Below are 16299 nucleotides of genomic sequence, written 5' to 3'. Positions count from 1 at the left end.
AACTCCAAGCGGGCTGTCATGTGCCCTTTACTGAAGAGTGGCTTCCGTCTGGTCACTCTAACATGAAGGCCTGATTAGTGGAATGCTGCAGAGATGGTTGTCCTTCTGGAAGGTTCTCCCATCTCCACAGAATAATTCTGGATCTCTGTCAGTATGACCATTGGGTTCTTGGTCACCTCCCTGACCAAGGCACTTCTTCCCTGATTGCTCAGTTTGGCTGGGTGGCATCTCTAGGAACAGTCTTGGTGGTTCCAAACTTCTTCAATTTAAAAATGGAGGCCACTGTTCTTGGTGACCTTCGATGCTGCAGAGATTTGTTTTGTACACTCCCCCTCGCCACAATCCTGTCTCGGAGCTCTATGGACAATTCCTTCAACCTCATGGCTTGGTTTTTGCTCTGACATGTACTGTCAACTGTGGGAGCTTATGTAGACAGGTGTGTGCCTTTCCAAATCATGTGCAATCAATTGAATTTATCAAAGGTGGACTCCAATCATGTTTTAGAAAAATGTCAAGGATGATCAATGGAAACAGGATACACCTGAGCTAAATTTCGAGTATTCAGTCTGAATACTTATGTAAATAAGGTATCTGTTTTTATTTTTTATACATTTGAAAACATTTCAAAAACCTGTTTTGGCTTTGTCATTATGGGGTATTGTGTGAGGATTAATGAGGGAATTTTATAATCAATTTTATAATAAGATTGTAACTGTGGAAAAAGGGAAAGGGTCTGAATACTTTCCGAATGCACTGAATACTCAGAAAAGAGTTGAAACCACTCCCCCTCCATTACAGCCACTGATTACCAAAAACACAATAATCATAAATTGCCGTGCCACTTAATCCTGGTTAATGTGTCTACAATCATTTGCAAGTTATGAGCAGTCAGCACACCATATAGGCAACTGGGAAGACAGGTAGCATTTAAATGAGATGGCCCTAGCTAGCAAAAAGACAGCACTAAACAGATAAAGACGAAAATGATAGTTATCACTCCTGGAGAGTTGTCTAGCTATAGAATGAAGCACAACATAGTGTTCAATTTTAGATGGTGAGCATGATGACTGCCATCTCCAATACAGAAACTGCCAGTGGACTGATTACAGTACATGGAATCCTAAATAGGTTATCCAGTCTTGTATGCTGTCTGTCAGGCCATGTGAGAGTGCATTATTCCATAACCACTTGCATAGGGGTAAACTGAACTGTGCTGAAAATATGGGGCCGCCAAAACACTAAGTGCCGGTTTGTCAGACTCAGATTAAGACTAGTCCTGGGGCCTCATTTACAGTGCCTTGCAAAAGTATTCACCCCCCTTGGTATTTTTCCTATTTTGTTACATTACAACCTGCAATTTAAATAGATTTTTATTTGGATTTGATGTAATGGACATACACAAAGTAGTCAAAATTGGTGAAGTGAAAGGAAAACAATTAGTTGTTTCAAATATTTCCCAAAATTAAAAAACGGAAAAGTGGTGTGTGCATATGTATTCACCCCCTTTTCTATGAAGCCTCTAAATACGATCTGGTGCAACCAACTACCTTCAGAAGTCACACAATTAGTTAAATAAAGTCCACCTGTGTGCAATCTAAGTGTCACATGATCTCAGTATACAGTGGGGAGAACAAGTATTTGATACACTGCCGATTTTGCAGGCTTTCCTACTTGCAAAGTTTGTAGAGGTCTGTAATTTGTATCATAGGTACACTTCAACTGTGAGAGACGAAATCTAAAAACAAAAATCCAGAAAATCACATTGTATGATTTTTAAGTAATTAATTTGCATTTTATTGCATGACATAAGTATTTGATACATCAGAAAAGCATAACCTAATATTTGGTACAGAAACCTTTATTTGCAATTACAGAGATAATATGTTTCCTGTAGATCTTGACCACGTTTGCACACACTGCAGCAGGGATTTTGGCCTACTCCTCCATACAGACCTTCTCCAGAACCTTCAGGTTTCGGGGCTGTTGCTGGGCAATACGGACTTTCAACTCCCTCCAAAGATTTTATATTGGGTTCAGGTCTGGAGACTGGCTAGGCCACTCCAGGACCTTGAGATGCTTCTTACAGAGCCACTCTTTAGTTGCCTGGGCTGTGTGTTTTGGGTCGTTGTCATGCTGGAAGAACCAGCCACAACCCATCTTCAATGCTCTTACTGAGGGAAGGAGGTTGTTGGCCAGGATCTCGCGATACATGGCCCCATCCATCCTCCCCTAAATACAGTGCAGTCGTCCTGTCCCCTTTGCAGAAAAGCATCCCCAAAGAATGATGTTTCCACCTCCATGCGTCACGGTTGGCATGGTGTTCTTGGGGTTGTACTCATCCTTCTTCTTCCTCCAAACACGGCGAGTGGAGTTTAGACCAAAAAGTCCTATTGTTGTCTCATCAGACATTTAACATTCAACATCCAGACCACATGACCTTCTCCCATTCCTCATCTGGATCATCCAGATGGTCATTGGCAAACTTCTGACGGGCCTGGACATGCGCTGTCTTGAGCAGGGGGACCTTGAGTGCGCTGCAGGATTTTAATCCATGACGGCGTAGTGTGTTACTAATGGTTTCCTTTGAGACTGTGGTCCCACCTCTCTTCAGGTCATACCGTGTAGTTCTGGGCTGATCCCTCACCTTCCTCATGATCATTGATTCCCCACATGGTGAGATTTGCATGGAGCCCCAGACCGAGGGTGATTGACCGTCATCTTGAACTTCCATTTTCTAATAATTGCACCAGCAGTTGTTGCCTTCTCACCAAGCTGCTTGCCTATTGTCCTGCAGCCCTTCCCAGCCTTGTGAAGGTCTACAATTTTACCCCTGATGTCCTTACACAGCTCTCTGGTCTTGGCCATTGTGTAGAGGTTGGAGTCTGTTTGATTGAGTGTGTGGACAGGTCTTTTATACAGGTAACGAGTTCAAACAGGTGCAGTGAATACAGGTAATGAGTGGAGAACAGGAGGGCTTCTAAAAGAAAAACTAACAGGTCTGTGAGAGCCGGAATTCTTACTGGTAGTTGGTGAACCAGTCATTTGAGAAACCAAGGCTGTTGAGTCTGCCGATAAGAATACGATGATTGACAGAGTCGAAAGCCTTGGCCAGGTCGATGAAGACGGCTGCACAGTGTTTTCTTTTATCAATGGAGGTTATGATATTGTTTAGTACCTTGAGCGTGGCTGAGGTGCACCCATGACCAGCTCGAATACCGCATTGCACAACGGAGAAGGTACAGTGGGATTCGATATGGTCAGTGTAGGTCTTTTACAGTTTGGGTCTAATGTGTCACCCCCTTTGACAAGGGAGATGACCGCGGCAGTTTTCCAATCTCTCGGGATCTCGGATGATACGAAAGAGAGGTTGAACAGACTGGTAATAGGGGTTGCAACAACGGCGGTGGATAGTTTAAGAAAGAGGGTCCAGATTGTCTAGCCCAGCTGATTTGTACGGGTCCAGGTTTTGCAGCTCTACCAGAACATCTGCTATCTTGATTTGGGTGAAGCAGAAGCTGGGGTGGCTTGGGCAAGTAGCTGCGGGGTAGCCAGGAGGAAAGCATGGCCGGCCGTAGAGAAATGCTTCTTGAAATTCTTGATTATTGTGGATTTATCGGTGGTGACAGTTACCTAGCCTCAGTGCATTGGGCAGCTGAAAGGTGCTCTTTTTCCCCATGGACTTTACAGTGTCCCAACACTTTTTGGAGTTAGAGCTACAGCATTTAAATTTCTGTTTAAAAAAGCTAGCCTTTGCTTTCCTGACTGAATGTATGTATTGGTTCCTAACGCGGGGACTATTCGATGCTAGTGCAGTCCGCCACAGGATGTTTTTGTGCTGGTCGATTTATACAAAAATATCAGAAACTTTGAACATCGCATGGAGCACCATTAAATCCATGTATTAAAAAACTGAAAGAATATGGCACCACAACAAACCTGCCAAGAGTGGGCCGCCCACCAAAACACATGGACGAGACAAGGTGGACATTTAATCAGAGAGGCAAAAAAAGAGACCAAAGACACCAAAGATAACCCTGAAGGAGGTGCAAAGCTCCACAGCGGAGATTGGAGTATCTGTCCATAAGACCACTTTAAGCTGTACACTCCACAGAGCTGGGCTTTACGTAAGAGTGGCCAGGAAAAAGCCATTGCTTAAAGAAAACAATAAGCGAAAATGTTTGGTGTTTGCCAAATGGCATGTGGGAGACTCCCCAAACATATGGAAGAAGGTACTCTGGTCAGATGAGACTGAAATTGAGCTTTTTGGCCATCAAGGAAAATGCTATGTCTGGCGCAATCCAACACTTCTCATCACACCAAGAACACTATCCACACAGTGAAGAGTGGTGGCGGCATCATGCTGTGGGGATGATGATTTTTTGCCATTAATGGACTTGGAAACTGGTCAGAATTGAAGGAATGATGGACAGTTTCTGTTTCAGTCTTCCATAGATTTGAGACTGGGATGGAAGTTCTCCTTCCAGCAGGACAATGACCCTAAGCATACTGCTAAATCAACACTTGAGTGGTTTAAGGGGAAACATTTAATTGCCTTGGAATGGCCTAGTCAAAGCCCAGACCTCAATCCAATTGAGAATCTGTGGCATGAATAAAAGATTGCTGTACCCCAGCGGAACCCATCCAACTTGAAGGAGCAGTTTTGCCTTGAAGAATGGGCAAAATAGGAAAAATTCCCAGGGTGGGTGAATACTTTTGCAAGCCACTGTATCAATATTGTTTAGAAACTATTCTAAAATACTACTTATGAATGGAATTTAGAATGTTGGTATGAATATAAAAAGTGTGATTTATCAAACAATCCCACTAACATCATATGGACACCGGTAGGAAATAAACATTAATAAATACCAATTGTTCTCAGCCCCAGTGCTCGTGCATTACTTTGGATATTTGCATTTTGAAACGCACCTAATTTAATTAACAATACATGTTCAAAATCATCTCTTCAAAGCCCGTTGGGAATATACAACGCCATACCATGACATACAACGGCGCAACCAAAAAAAGCGAAGAATAAATACGCTTTTCCGAAACTGAAATGCGTGCTTGTGTCAGAGATTGAGTACAACCAACATGTTTTTTGTCTCGCTCAGTTGTGGCTTGACCAGTAAAAATAAAAATATTGCTACAAAATTAGGCTAATTCAAGTTGCTTTAGCAATTGTAAATATATCTTCAAATGAGTAGGTAACACTCACCAATAAGCCATCCATCTTCAACAGCTCCCTCCTGTAGGTGTATAGGCCACTATTGCTGTTCTGCAGAATGAACTGTGTTATGCAGGTGAATGAGGACCCAAAAGCGACTTGGCGAAAACAGAGTCTTTAATCCAGTAAAGTAAATCTACAATCATAAAGCATAATTCCACTCGTAATGACGAGAACAGACTGGAGACTCGATCATGAACTGCAGGTTGCCTCGGGAAGGCACTTGAACGTAGCAGACTCAGACACCTGCTCACCACGCAGCATCTGAGGGAAACACGACACGACAGGGCGATACACAGACACAGCACGGTGAACAATAGACAAGGATCCGACAGGGCAGAAACGGAAAACAAGGGGAGAAATAGGGACTCTAATCAGGGAAAAAGATAGGGAACAGGGGTGGGAAGACTAAATGATTGATTAGGGGAATAGGAACAGCTGGGAGCAGGAACGGAACGATAGAGAGAAGAGAGAGAGGAAGGGAGAGAGAAAAAGGGGAACGAACCTAAAAAGACCAGCAGGGGGAAAATGAACAGAGGGAAAAGCAAAATGACAAGACAATCTAAGACAAAACATGACAGAACTGAGTTGTGTGTTTCACCTTGCCACCACATTCAGCAGCGTCCTTTGCGCATTACACATCACCTGCACATAAAGAGTGGACACCTTTTCTGTTCACATATTTTATGTCAATGTGGGTGCCGTCTATTGCTCCATTTTATATTTGGGAACCAATTCATGGCATAATGGCAAAGAAACCCCTCTTGACTTCAAACTGTCGTGTGATGGTGTATGGAAATTGTGTGATACTGTTTGTTTTGCTGATGATTGCATTCAAAACACTGGCTCGTCGAGGGCTGTGAGAAACAATATCTGATGAGCCAATCTGTACCTTCTGCCAAAGAAAGTTCCACCTGTCTTTTAGAAACGCACTCTGCGAAATGTGCTAAATATTCCAATAGAGCAAGATCAGCCATCTCTCATTCGATTTCCCATTATGTCTTTTAAAGTTTTTCAACAATGGTTTCACTTTCAGCTCATGCCTTTAATTTAACAAATGACTCTACATTATATGGATTATTATCATTACAAATGCACTGATGTGGTCAAACTATGATATAGCTAGCCTGTCAATGAATTCACAATGGAAATACAATGTAATCACAATTTCACAAATTGTAATCGTTTATTTTCAAAACAAAATTGTATGTGTCTGTTAAACGGTTTCTGCATCACTTAGCAGAGGGCAGACAGTGGGCGTATAATACCAGCCGCCCTCACAATCTTGACCGTGGTATCGCGAAAGGAGATCGGGGTGCCTTGTGAGGATCCAGCGACGAGTGGCTTATCTGCCTTTGCTATCAGTACTAATAATAATAATATATACTATTGGCCAACGTACAATTGCTAAATAATAAAGTGGATGAACGACAAGCACGCATATCCTACACACGGGACATTAAAACCTCTCTGGGATAGGGGGCAGTATTTTCACATCCGGATGAAAAGTGTGCCCAAAGTAAACTGACTGCAACTCAGGCCCAGAAGCTAGGATATGCATATAATTAGTAGATTTGGGTAGAAAACACTCTGTAGTTTCTACAACTGTTAGCATAATGTCTGTGAGTATAATATAACTGATTTGGAAGGTGAAACCCCGAGCACAATCCATCGAGGGAAAAACATTTGAGGTCACTGTGTTTTCCAATTGGTTTCTATCAGAGACCTGATTTATTAGGGCCCAGATTGCAGTTCCTATGGCTTCCATTAGATGTCAACAGTCTTTAGAAATTGTTCAATGTTTTTCTTTTGAGAAATGAAGAAGTAGGGCTGTTCTTTGTAGGTGTCACTCTGAAGGGCTTTAGTCTTTTGTTGCATGTGAACTGGAGTGAGCTTCACGTTGTTTTTATCCAGTATTAGAAACAGTTTATTCTGTCTTAAATTTTATAGTTTATTAACATCTTAACATTTTAGGATACCTGAGGTTGGATTAGGAACGTTGTTTGAAATGTTTTGACCAAGTTTACAGGTAACTTATTAGATACTTTGTAGCCATGTTGGAACCGGTGTATACCTGAATGAAATTCACCAAATAAATGGACATTTTGGGGATATAAAGAAGGACTTTATCGAACAAAACGACCATTCATTGTGTCACAGACATTTGAGATTGCAAAATGAAGATCTTCAAAGGTAAGACATTTATTATATGGCGATTGCGAAGAGCTGCGTGCAAAACGCACAAAAGTGCTGTTTTCCCTGACTTCCGGCGCCGACTGAGATGGCCGCCTCGCTTCGCGTTCCTAGGAAACTATGCAGTTTTTTGTTTTTTTACGTGTTATTTCTTACATTAGTACCCCAGGTCATCTTAGGTTTCATTACATACAGTCGAGAAGAACTACTGAATATAAGATCAGCGTCAACTCACCATCAGTACGACCAAGAATATGTTTTCCGCGACGCGGATCCTGTGTTCTGCCTTACAAACAGGACAACAGAATGGATCGCATGCAGCGACCCAAGGAAACGACTCCGAAAAAGAGGGAAACGCGGCGGTGTTCTGGTCAGACTCCGAAAAAGGGCACATCGCGCACCACTTCCCAGTATTCTTCTTGCCAATGTCCAGTCTCTCGACAACAAGGTTGATGAAATCCGAGCAAGGGTGGCATTCCAGAGGGACATCAGAGACTGCAACGTTCTTTGCTTTACGGAGACATGGCTTACTGGGAAAACGCTATCCAGGGCGGTGCAGCCAACGGGTTTCTCCACGCATCGCGCCGACAGAAACAAACATCTCTCTGGTAAGAAGAGTGGCGGGGGCGTATGCCTCATGACTAACGGGACATGGTGTGATGAAGGAAACATACAGGAACTCAAATCCTTCTGTTCACCTGATTTAGAATTCCTCACAATCAAATGTAGACCGCATTATCTTCCAAGAGAATTCTCTTCGATTATAATCACAGCCGTATATATCCCCCCCAAGCAGACACATCGATGGCTCTGAACGAACTTTATTTAACTCTTTGCAAACTGGAAAACATTTATCCGGAGGCTGCATTCATTGTAGCTGGGGATTTTAACAAAGCCAATCTGAAAACAAGACTCCCTAAATTTTATCAGCATATCGATTGCGCAACCAGGGGTGGTAAAACCTTGGATCATTGTTACTCTAACTTCCGCGACGCATATAAGGCCCTGCCCCGGCCCCCTTTCGGGAAAGCTGACCACGACTCCATTTTGCTGATCCCTGCCTACAGGCAGAAATTAAAACAAGAGGCTCCCACGCTGAGGTCTGTCCAACGCTGGTCAGACCAAGCTGACTCTACACTCCAAGACTGCTTCCATCATGTGGACTGGGACATGTTTCGTATTGCGTCAGATGGGAATATTGACGAATACGCTGATTCGGTGTGCGAGTTCATTAGAACGTGCGTCGAAGATGTCGTTCCCATAGCAACGATAAAAACATTCCCTAACCAGAAACCGTGGATTGATGGCAGCATTCGCGTGAAACTGAAAGCGCGAACCACTGCTTTTAATCAGGGCAAGGTGTCTGGCAACATGACTGAATACAAACAGTGCAGCTATTCCCTCCGTAAGGCTATTAAACAAGCTAAGCGCCAGTACAGAGACAAAGTGGAATCTCAATTCAATGGCTCAGACACAAGAGGCATGTGGCAGGGTCTACAGTCAATCACGGACTACAAGATGAAATCCAGCCCAGTCACGGACCAGGATGTCTTGCTCCCAGGCAGACTAAATAACTTTTTGCCCGCTTTGAGGACAATACAGTGCCACTGACACGGCCTGCAACGGAAACATGCGGTCTCTCCTTCACTGCAGCCGAGGTGAGTAAGACATTTAAACGTGTTAACCCTCGCAAGGCTGCAGGCCCAGACGGCATCCCCAGCCGCGCCCTCAGAGCATGCGCAGACCAGCTGGCCGGTGTGTTTACGGACATATTCAATCAATCCCTATACCAGTCTGCTGTTCCCACATGCTTCAAGAGGGCCACCATTGTTCCTGTTCCCAAGAAAGCTAAGGTAACTGAGCTAAACGACTACCGCCCCGTAGCACTCACTTCCGTCATCATGAAGTGCTTTGAGAGACTAGTCAAGGACCATATCACCTCCACCCTACATGACACCCTAGACCCACTCCAATTTGCTTACCGCCCAAATAGGTCCACAGACGATGCAATCTCATCCACACTGCACACTGCCCTAACCCACCTGGACAAGAGGAATACCTATGTGAGAATGCTGTTCATCGACTACAGCTCGGCATTCAACACCATAGTACCCTCCAAGCTCGTCATCAAGCTCGAGACCCTGGGTCTCGACCCCGCCCTGTGCAACTGGGTACTGGACTTCCTGACGGGCCGCCCCCAGGTGGTGAGGGTAGGCAACAACATCTCCTCCCCGCTGATCCTCAACACGGGGGCCCCACAAGGGTGCGTTCTGAGCCCTCTCCTGTACTCCCTGTTCACCCACGGACGACACAATAGTGGTAGGCTTGATTACCAACAACGATGAGACGGCCTACAGGGAGGAGGTGAGGGCCCTCGGAGTGTGGTGTCAGGAAAATAACCTCACACTCAACGTCAACAAAACTAAGGAGATGATTGTGGACTTCAGGAAACAGCAGAGGGAACACCCCCCTATCCACATCGATGGAACAGTAGTGGAGAGGGTAGCTAGTTTTAAGTTCCTCGGCATACACATCACAGACAAACTGAATTGGTCCACTCACACTGACAGCGTCGTGAAGAAGGCGCAGCAGCGCCTATTCAACCTCAGGAGGCTGAAGAAATTCGGCTTGTCACCAAAAGCACTCACAAACTTCTACAGATGCACAATCGAGAGCATCCTGGCGGGCTGTATCACCGCCTGGTACGGCAACTGCTCCGCCCTCAACCGTAAGGCTCTCCAGAGGGTAGTGAGGACTGCACAACGCATCACCGGGGGCAAACTACCTGCCCTCCAGGACACCTACACCACCCGTTGTTACAGGAAGGCCATAAAGATCATCAAGGACATCAACCACCCGAACCACTGCCTGTTCACCCCGCTATCATCCAGAAGGCGAGGTCAGTACAGGTGCATCAAAGCTGGGACCGAGAGACTGAAAAACAGCTTCTATCTCAAGGCCATCAGACTGTTAAACAGCCACCACTAACACTGAGTGGCTGCTGCCAACACACTGTCATTGACACTGACCCAACTCCAGCCATTTTAATAATGGGAATTGATGGGAAATGATGTAAATATATCACTAGCCACTTTAAACAATGCTACCTTATATAATGTTACTTACCCTACATTATTAATCTCATATGCATATGTATATACTGTACTCTACATCATCGACTGCATCCTTATGTAACACATGTATCACTAGCCACTTTAACTATGCCACTTTGTTTACTTTGTCTACACACTCATCTCATATGTATATACTGTACTCGATACCATCTACTGTATGCTGCTCTGTACCATCACTCATTCATATATCCTTATGTACATGTTCCTTATCCCCTTACACTGTGTATAAAACAGTAGTTTTGGAATTGTTAGTTAGATTACTTGTTGGTTATCACTGCATTGTCGGAACTAGAAGCACAAGCATTTCACTACACTCGCATTAACATCTGCTAACCATGTGTATGTGACAAATAAAATTTGATTTGATTTGATTTTATTGCTGACTTGTGTCGCACCTACCTGATTGAATTTTTTAAAAATGTGTTTGTATACAGGGCGCTGTCCTCAGATAATCGCATGGTTTGCTTTCACCGTAAAGCCTTTTTGAAATCTGCCACAGCGGTTGGATTAATAGCAAGAAGATACATTAAAATAAATACAATTTCACTGGATGTTGTCAAATCAATCCCGCTAACAGGATTCGAGCGGGATTCACGCTTAGGGGTCCCTAAGAGGTTAATGCAGGGAAACTTAAATCCGTTTTACCTGATTTCTACCAGCATGAACCTCTTGAAGCTAGGGGGCACTATTTATGTTTGGAAAAATAACGTTCTGAAAGTAAACAGACAATTTCTCAGGACCAGATGCAAGGATAATTACGCATATAATTGACAGATTAGGGTAGAAAACACTCTAAAGTTTCCAAAACGGTCAAAATATTGTCTGTGAGTATAACAGAACTGATATTGCAGGCGAAACTCAATTGGAAAAATCCAATCAGGAAGTGCCTCTTATTTTGAAACCCTCTAGCCTCTATTTAAAGGGATATCAACCAGATTCCTTTTTCTGTGGCTTCCTTAAGGTGTCAGTCTTTAGACATAGTTTCAGGCTTTTATTTTGAAAAATGAGTGTGAAGGATCACATTGCATAAGTGGAGAGGTGGGGGCTCTCAGAGTGAGTTGGTGCGCAATTGAGTAAAGCAGCCATTGTTACTCCGGCTGTCATGGAAAAAGCTACACACTCAGTTGATATATTATTGAATATATATTTTAAAAACTACCTGAAGATTGATTATGAAAAACGTTTGACATGTTTCGGTGGACATTTTAGATATTATTTGGAATATATGTCTGCGTTGTGGTGACTGCTCTTTCCTGTGGATTTCTGAACATAACGCGACAAACAAACGTCGGTATTTTGGGTATAAAAATAATATTTATGGAACAAAAGGAACATTTGCTGTGTAACTGAGAGTCTCGTGAGTGAAAACATCCAAAGATCATCAAAGGTATACTGTTAATTTGATTGCTTTTCTGATTTTCGTGACCAAGCTTCCTGATGCTAAGTGTACATAATGCTATGCTAGGCTATCGATAAATTTACACAAACGCTTGGATTGCGTTCGCTGTAAAGCATCATTTCAAAATCTGAGACGACAGGGTGATTAACAAAAGGCTAAGCTGTGTTTCGCAATATTGCACTTGTGATTTCATGAATATGAATATTTGTTAGTAATATTATTTGACTGTTGCGCTATGCTATTCAGCGGTTGCTGATGAAAATGATCCCACTACAGGGTTTAGTAGTGTCAAGTTAAAGTCCCCGGCCACTAGGAGCGCCGCCTCTGGATGAGCATTTTCCTGTTTGCTTATGGCCGTATACAGCTCATTGAGTGCGGTCTTAGCACCAGCATCATTTTGTGGTGGTAAATAGACAGCCATGAAGAATATAGGTAGATAGTGTGATCTACAGCTTATCATGAGATACCCTGGCGAACAAATCCTCTAGACTTCCTTAGATATCGGACACCAGCTGTTGTTTACCAATATACATATACCATCACCCGTTGTCTTACCAGAAGCTGCTGTTCTATCCTGCCGATAGAGTGTATAACCCGCCAGGTGCGTGTTATTCATATAGTCGTTCAGCCACGACTCGTTGAAACATAAGATATTACAGTTTAAACGTGCACGCAGAGAGGGGAAAAAACTCTAAACCACCTTTACTCCACACATGAGTACAAAGCTCTCCCCCTCCCTTCATTTGGCAAATCTGATCATAACTCTATCCTCCTGATTCATGCTTATGAGCGCAAATTTAAAGCAGGAAGCATCAGTGACTCGGTCAATAAAAAAGTGGTCAGATGAAGCAGATGCTAAGCTAAAGGACAGTTTTGGTAGCACAGACTGGAACATGTTTCGGGATGATTTTGATACCATCGACCACCACAATCTTTTGGAGAGTTTGGAAACCAAATTGGTCTACACGGACAAGTTCTGGCCTGGTTTAGATCTTATCTGTCGGAAAGATATCAATTTGTTTCTGTGAATGGCTTGTCATCTGACAAATCAACTGTAAATTTCGGTGTTCCTCAAGGTTCCGTTTTAGGACCACTATTGTTTTCACTATATATTTTACCTCTTGGGGGTGACATTCGAAAACATAATGTTAATTTTCACTGTTATGCGGATGGCACACAGCTGTACATTTCAATGAAACATGGTGAAGCCCCAATATTGCCCTCGCTAGAAGCTTGTGTTTCAGACATAAGGAAGTGGATGGCTGCAAACTTTCTACTTTTAAACTCGGACAAAACAGAGATGCTTGTTCTAGGTCCCAAGAAACAAAGAGATCTTCTGTTGAATCTGACAATTCATCTTGATGGTTGTACAGCCATCTCAAATAAAACTGTGAAGGCCCTCTATGTTACTCTGGACCCTGATCTCTTTTGACGAACAAATCAAAACTGTTTCAAGGTCAGCTTGTTTCCATCTATGTAACATTGCAAAAATCAAACTTTCTGTCCAAGAATGATGCAGAGAAATTAATCCATGCTTTTGTTACATCTAGGTTAGACAACTGCAATGCTCTACTTTCCGGCTACCCGGATAAAGCATTAAATAAACTTCAGTTAGTGCTAAACACGGCTGCTAGAATCCTGACTAGAACCCAAAAATGTGATCATATTACTCCAGTGCTAGCCTCCCTACACTAGCTTCCTGTCAAGGCAAGGGCTGATTTCAAAATTTTACTGCTAACTGACAAAGCATTACATGGGCTTGCTCCTACCTATCTTTACGATTTGGTCCTGCCGTACATACCTACACGTCCACAATGGTCACATGATGCAGGCCTCCTAATAGACCCTAGAATTTCTAAGCAAACAGCTGGAGGCAGGGATTTCTCCTATAGCACTCCATTTTTATGGAATGGTCTGCCTACCCATGTGACAAAAGTAAGACTCTGTCTCAACATTTAAGTCTTTACTGAAGACGCATCTCTTCAGTGGGTCATATGATTGAGTGTAGTCTGGCCCAGGAGTGTGAAGGTGAACGGAAAGGCTCTGGAGCAACAGACTGCCCTTGCTGACTCTGCCCGCACGGTTCACCTCTCTCCACTGGGATTCTCTGTCTCTAACCCTATTACAGGGGCTGAGTCACTGGCTTACTGGTGCTCTTCCATGCTGTCCTTAGGAGGGGTATGTCACTTGATTGGGTTGAGTCACTGACGTGATCTTCCTGTCTGGGTTGGCGCCCCCCCTTTGGGTTGTGCCGTGGCAGAGATCTTTGAGGGCTATACTCGGCCTGGTCTCAGGTTGGTCATTTGGTGGTTGAAGATATCCCTCTAGTGGTGTGGGGGCTGTGCTTTGGCAAAGTGGGTGGGGTTATATCCTTCCTGTTTGGCCCTATCCGGGGGTATCATCGGATGGGGCCACAGTGTCTCCTGACCCCTCCAATATTTATGCTGCAGTAGTTTGTGTCGGGGGCTAGGGTCAGTCTGTTATAACTGGAGTACTTCTCCTGGCTTATCCTGTGTGAATTTCAGTCTCTCTCTCTCTCTCGACCTGATTCCCTAGGACCCTGCCTCAGGACAATCTGGCATGATGACTCCTTGCTGTCCCCAGTCCACCTGGCCGTGCTGCTGCTCCAGTTTCAACTGTTCTGCCTGCGGCTATGTTATCCTGTTTACCGGACATGCTACCTGTCCCAGACCTGCTGTTTTCAACTCTCTAGAGACACTCTTAATGATCTGCTATGAAAAGCGAACTGACATTTACTCCTGTGGTGCTGACTTGATGCACCTTCGACAACTACTGTGATTATTATTTTTTTGACCATGCTGCTCATTTATGAACATTTGAACATTTTGGCCATGTTCTGTTATAATCTTCACCCGGCACAGCCAGAAGAGGATTGGCCACCCCTCACAGCCTGGCTCCTCTCTTGGTTTCTTCCTAGGTTTTGGCCTTTCTAGGTAGTTTTTCCAAGCCACCGTGCTTCTACACCTGCATTGCTTGCAGTTTGGGGTTTTAGGCTGGGTTTCTGCACAGCACTTTGAGATATCGATGTAAGAAGGGCTATATAAATACATTTGATTTGATTCTTCCGATGACATTGAGAAGTCAATAAGTACATCAATGACGTCGTCCCCACAGTGACTGTACATACATACCCCAACCAGAAGCCATGGATTACAGGCAACATCCGCACTGAGCTGCCGCTTGCAATGAGCGAGACTCTAACCCGGAAGCTTATAAGAAATCCCGCTCTGCCCTTCGACAAACCATCAAAACAGGCAAAGCATCAATAAATGACTAAGATCTAATTGTACTACACCAGCTCCGACGCTCGTTGGATGTGGCAGAGCTTGCAAACTATTACAGACTACAAAAGGTTAGCACAGCCTTGAGCTGCCCAGTGACACGAGCCTACCAGACGAGCTAAATTACTTCTATGCTGGCTTCGAGGCAAGTAACACTGAAACATGCATGAGAGCATCAGCTGTTCCGGACGACTGTGTGATTGCGCTCTCCACAGCCGATGTGAGTAAGACCTTTAAACAGGTCAATGTTGACATGGATTACCAAGATGTGTAGTCCGAGCCTGCACTGACCAACTAGCAAGTGTCTTGACTGACATTTTCAACCATCCCTGTCCGAGTCTGTAATACCAACATATTTCAAGGAGACCACTATAGTCCTTGTGCCCAAGAACACTAAGGTAACCTGCCTAAATTACTACTGACCCGTAGCACTCACGTCTGTAGCCATAAAGTGCTTTGAAATGCTGGTCACGGCTCAAATCAACACAATTATCCCAGAAACCCTAATCTCCCAGATGATGAAATCTCTATTGCACTCCACACTGCCCTTTCCCACCTAGACAAAATGAATACCTATGGGGAAACTAATATCATACAGTGAACGTCTAGGCCTATATACAGTACATGCAATGCCCTGATGAATCTTTCCATTTATTGTTCTACTCTCAGATCAGTATCGGTCTCTCCGGTCCAAACTGGCACAGGTCTGTTTGGGTCCGTTTATCCACCGGCCTGTTTCAGAACGGGCCTGATAGTCCTCTGGTCTATTTGGAAATGAACATATATTTATGTACGTATATCGGGTCAGATGGGAACACCACGGATACATTCTGGAAAGGGTCCAACTTTATTGGCTTCCAGTGTTTGTGTGTGTGTGTTTGCTTACAAGTGTGTGTATGGAGGAAACCCTCCCATAACCCAGAGCTATAACTGACAATAGTAGCATAAACATTATGCGGTTGATGACAAACAAATCCTGTAACTAAAGTAGGTTGTCAAATTCCTTTTCAATACATTTCTGCCACAACTCCCTGAGCTGTGGTA

The sequence above is a fragment of the Oncorhynchus gorbuscha genome, linkage group LG04 (genome assembly GCF_021184085.1).
Source record: "Oncorhynchus gorbuscha isolate QuinsamMale2020 ecotype Even-year linkage group LG04, OgorEven_v1.0, whole genome shotgun sequence".
Lineage (NCBI taxonomy): Eukaryota > Metazoa > Chordata > Actinopteri > Salmoniformes > Salmonidae > Oncorhynchus > Oncorhynchus gorbuscha.
This window is presented reverse-complemented; position numbering follows the sequence as displayed.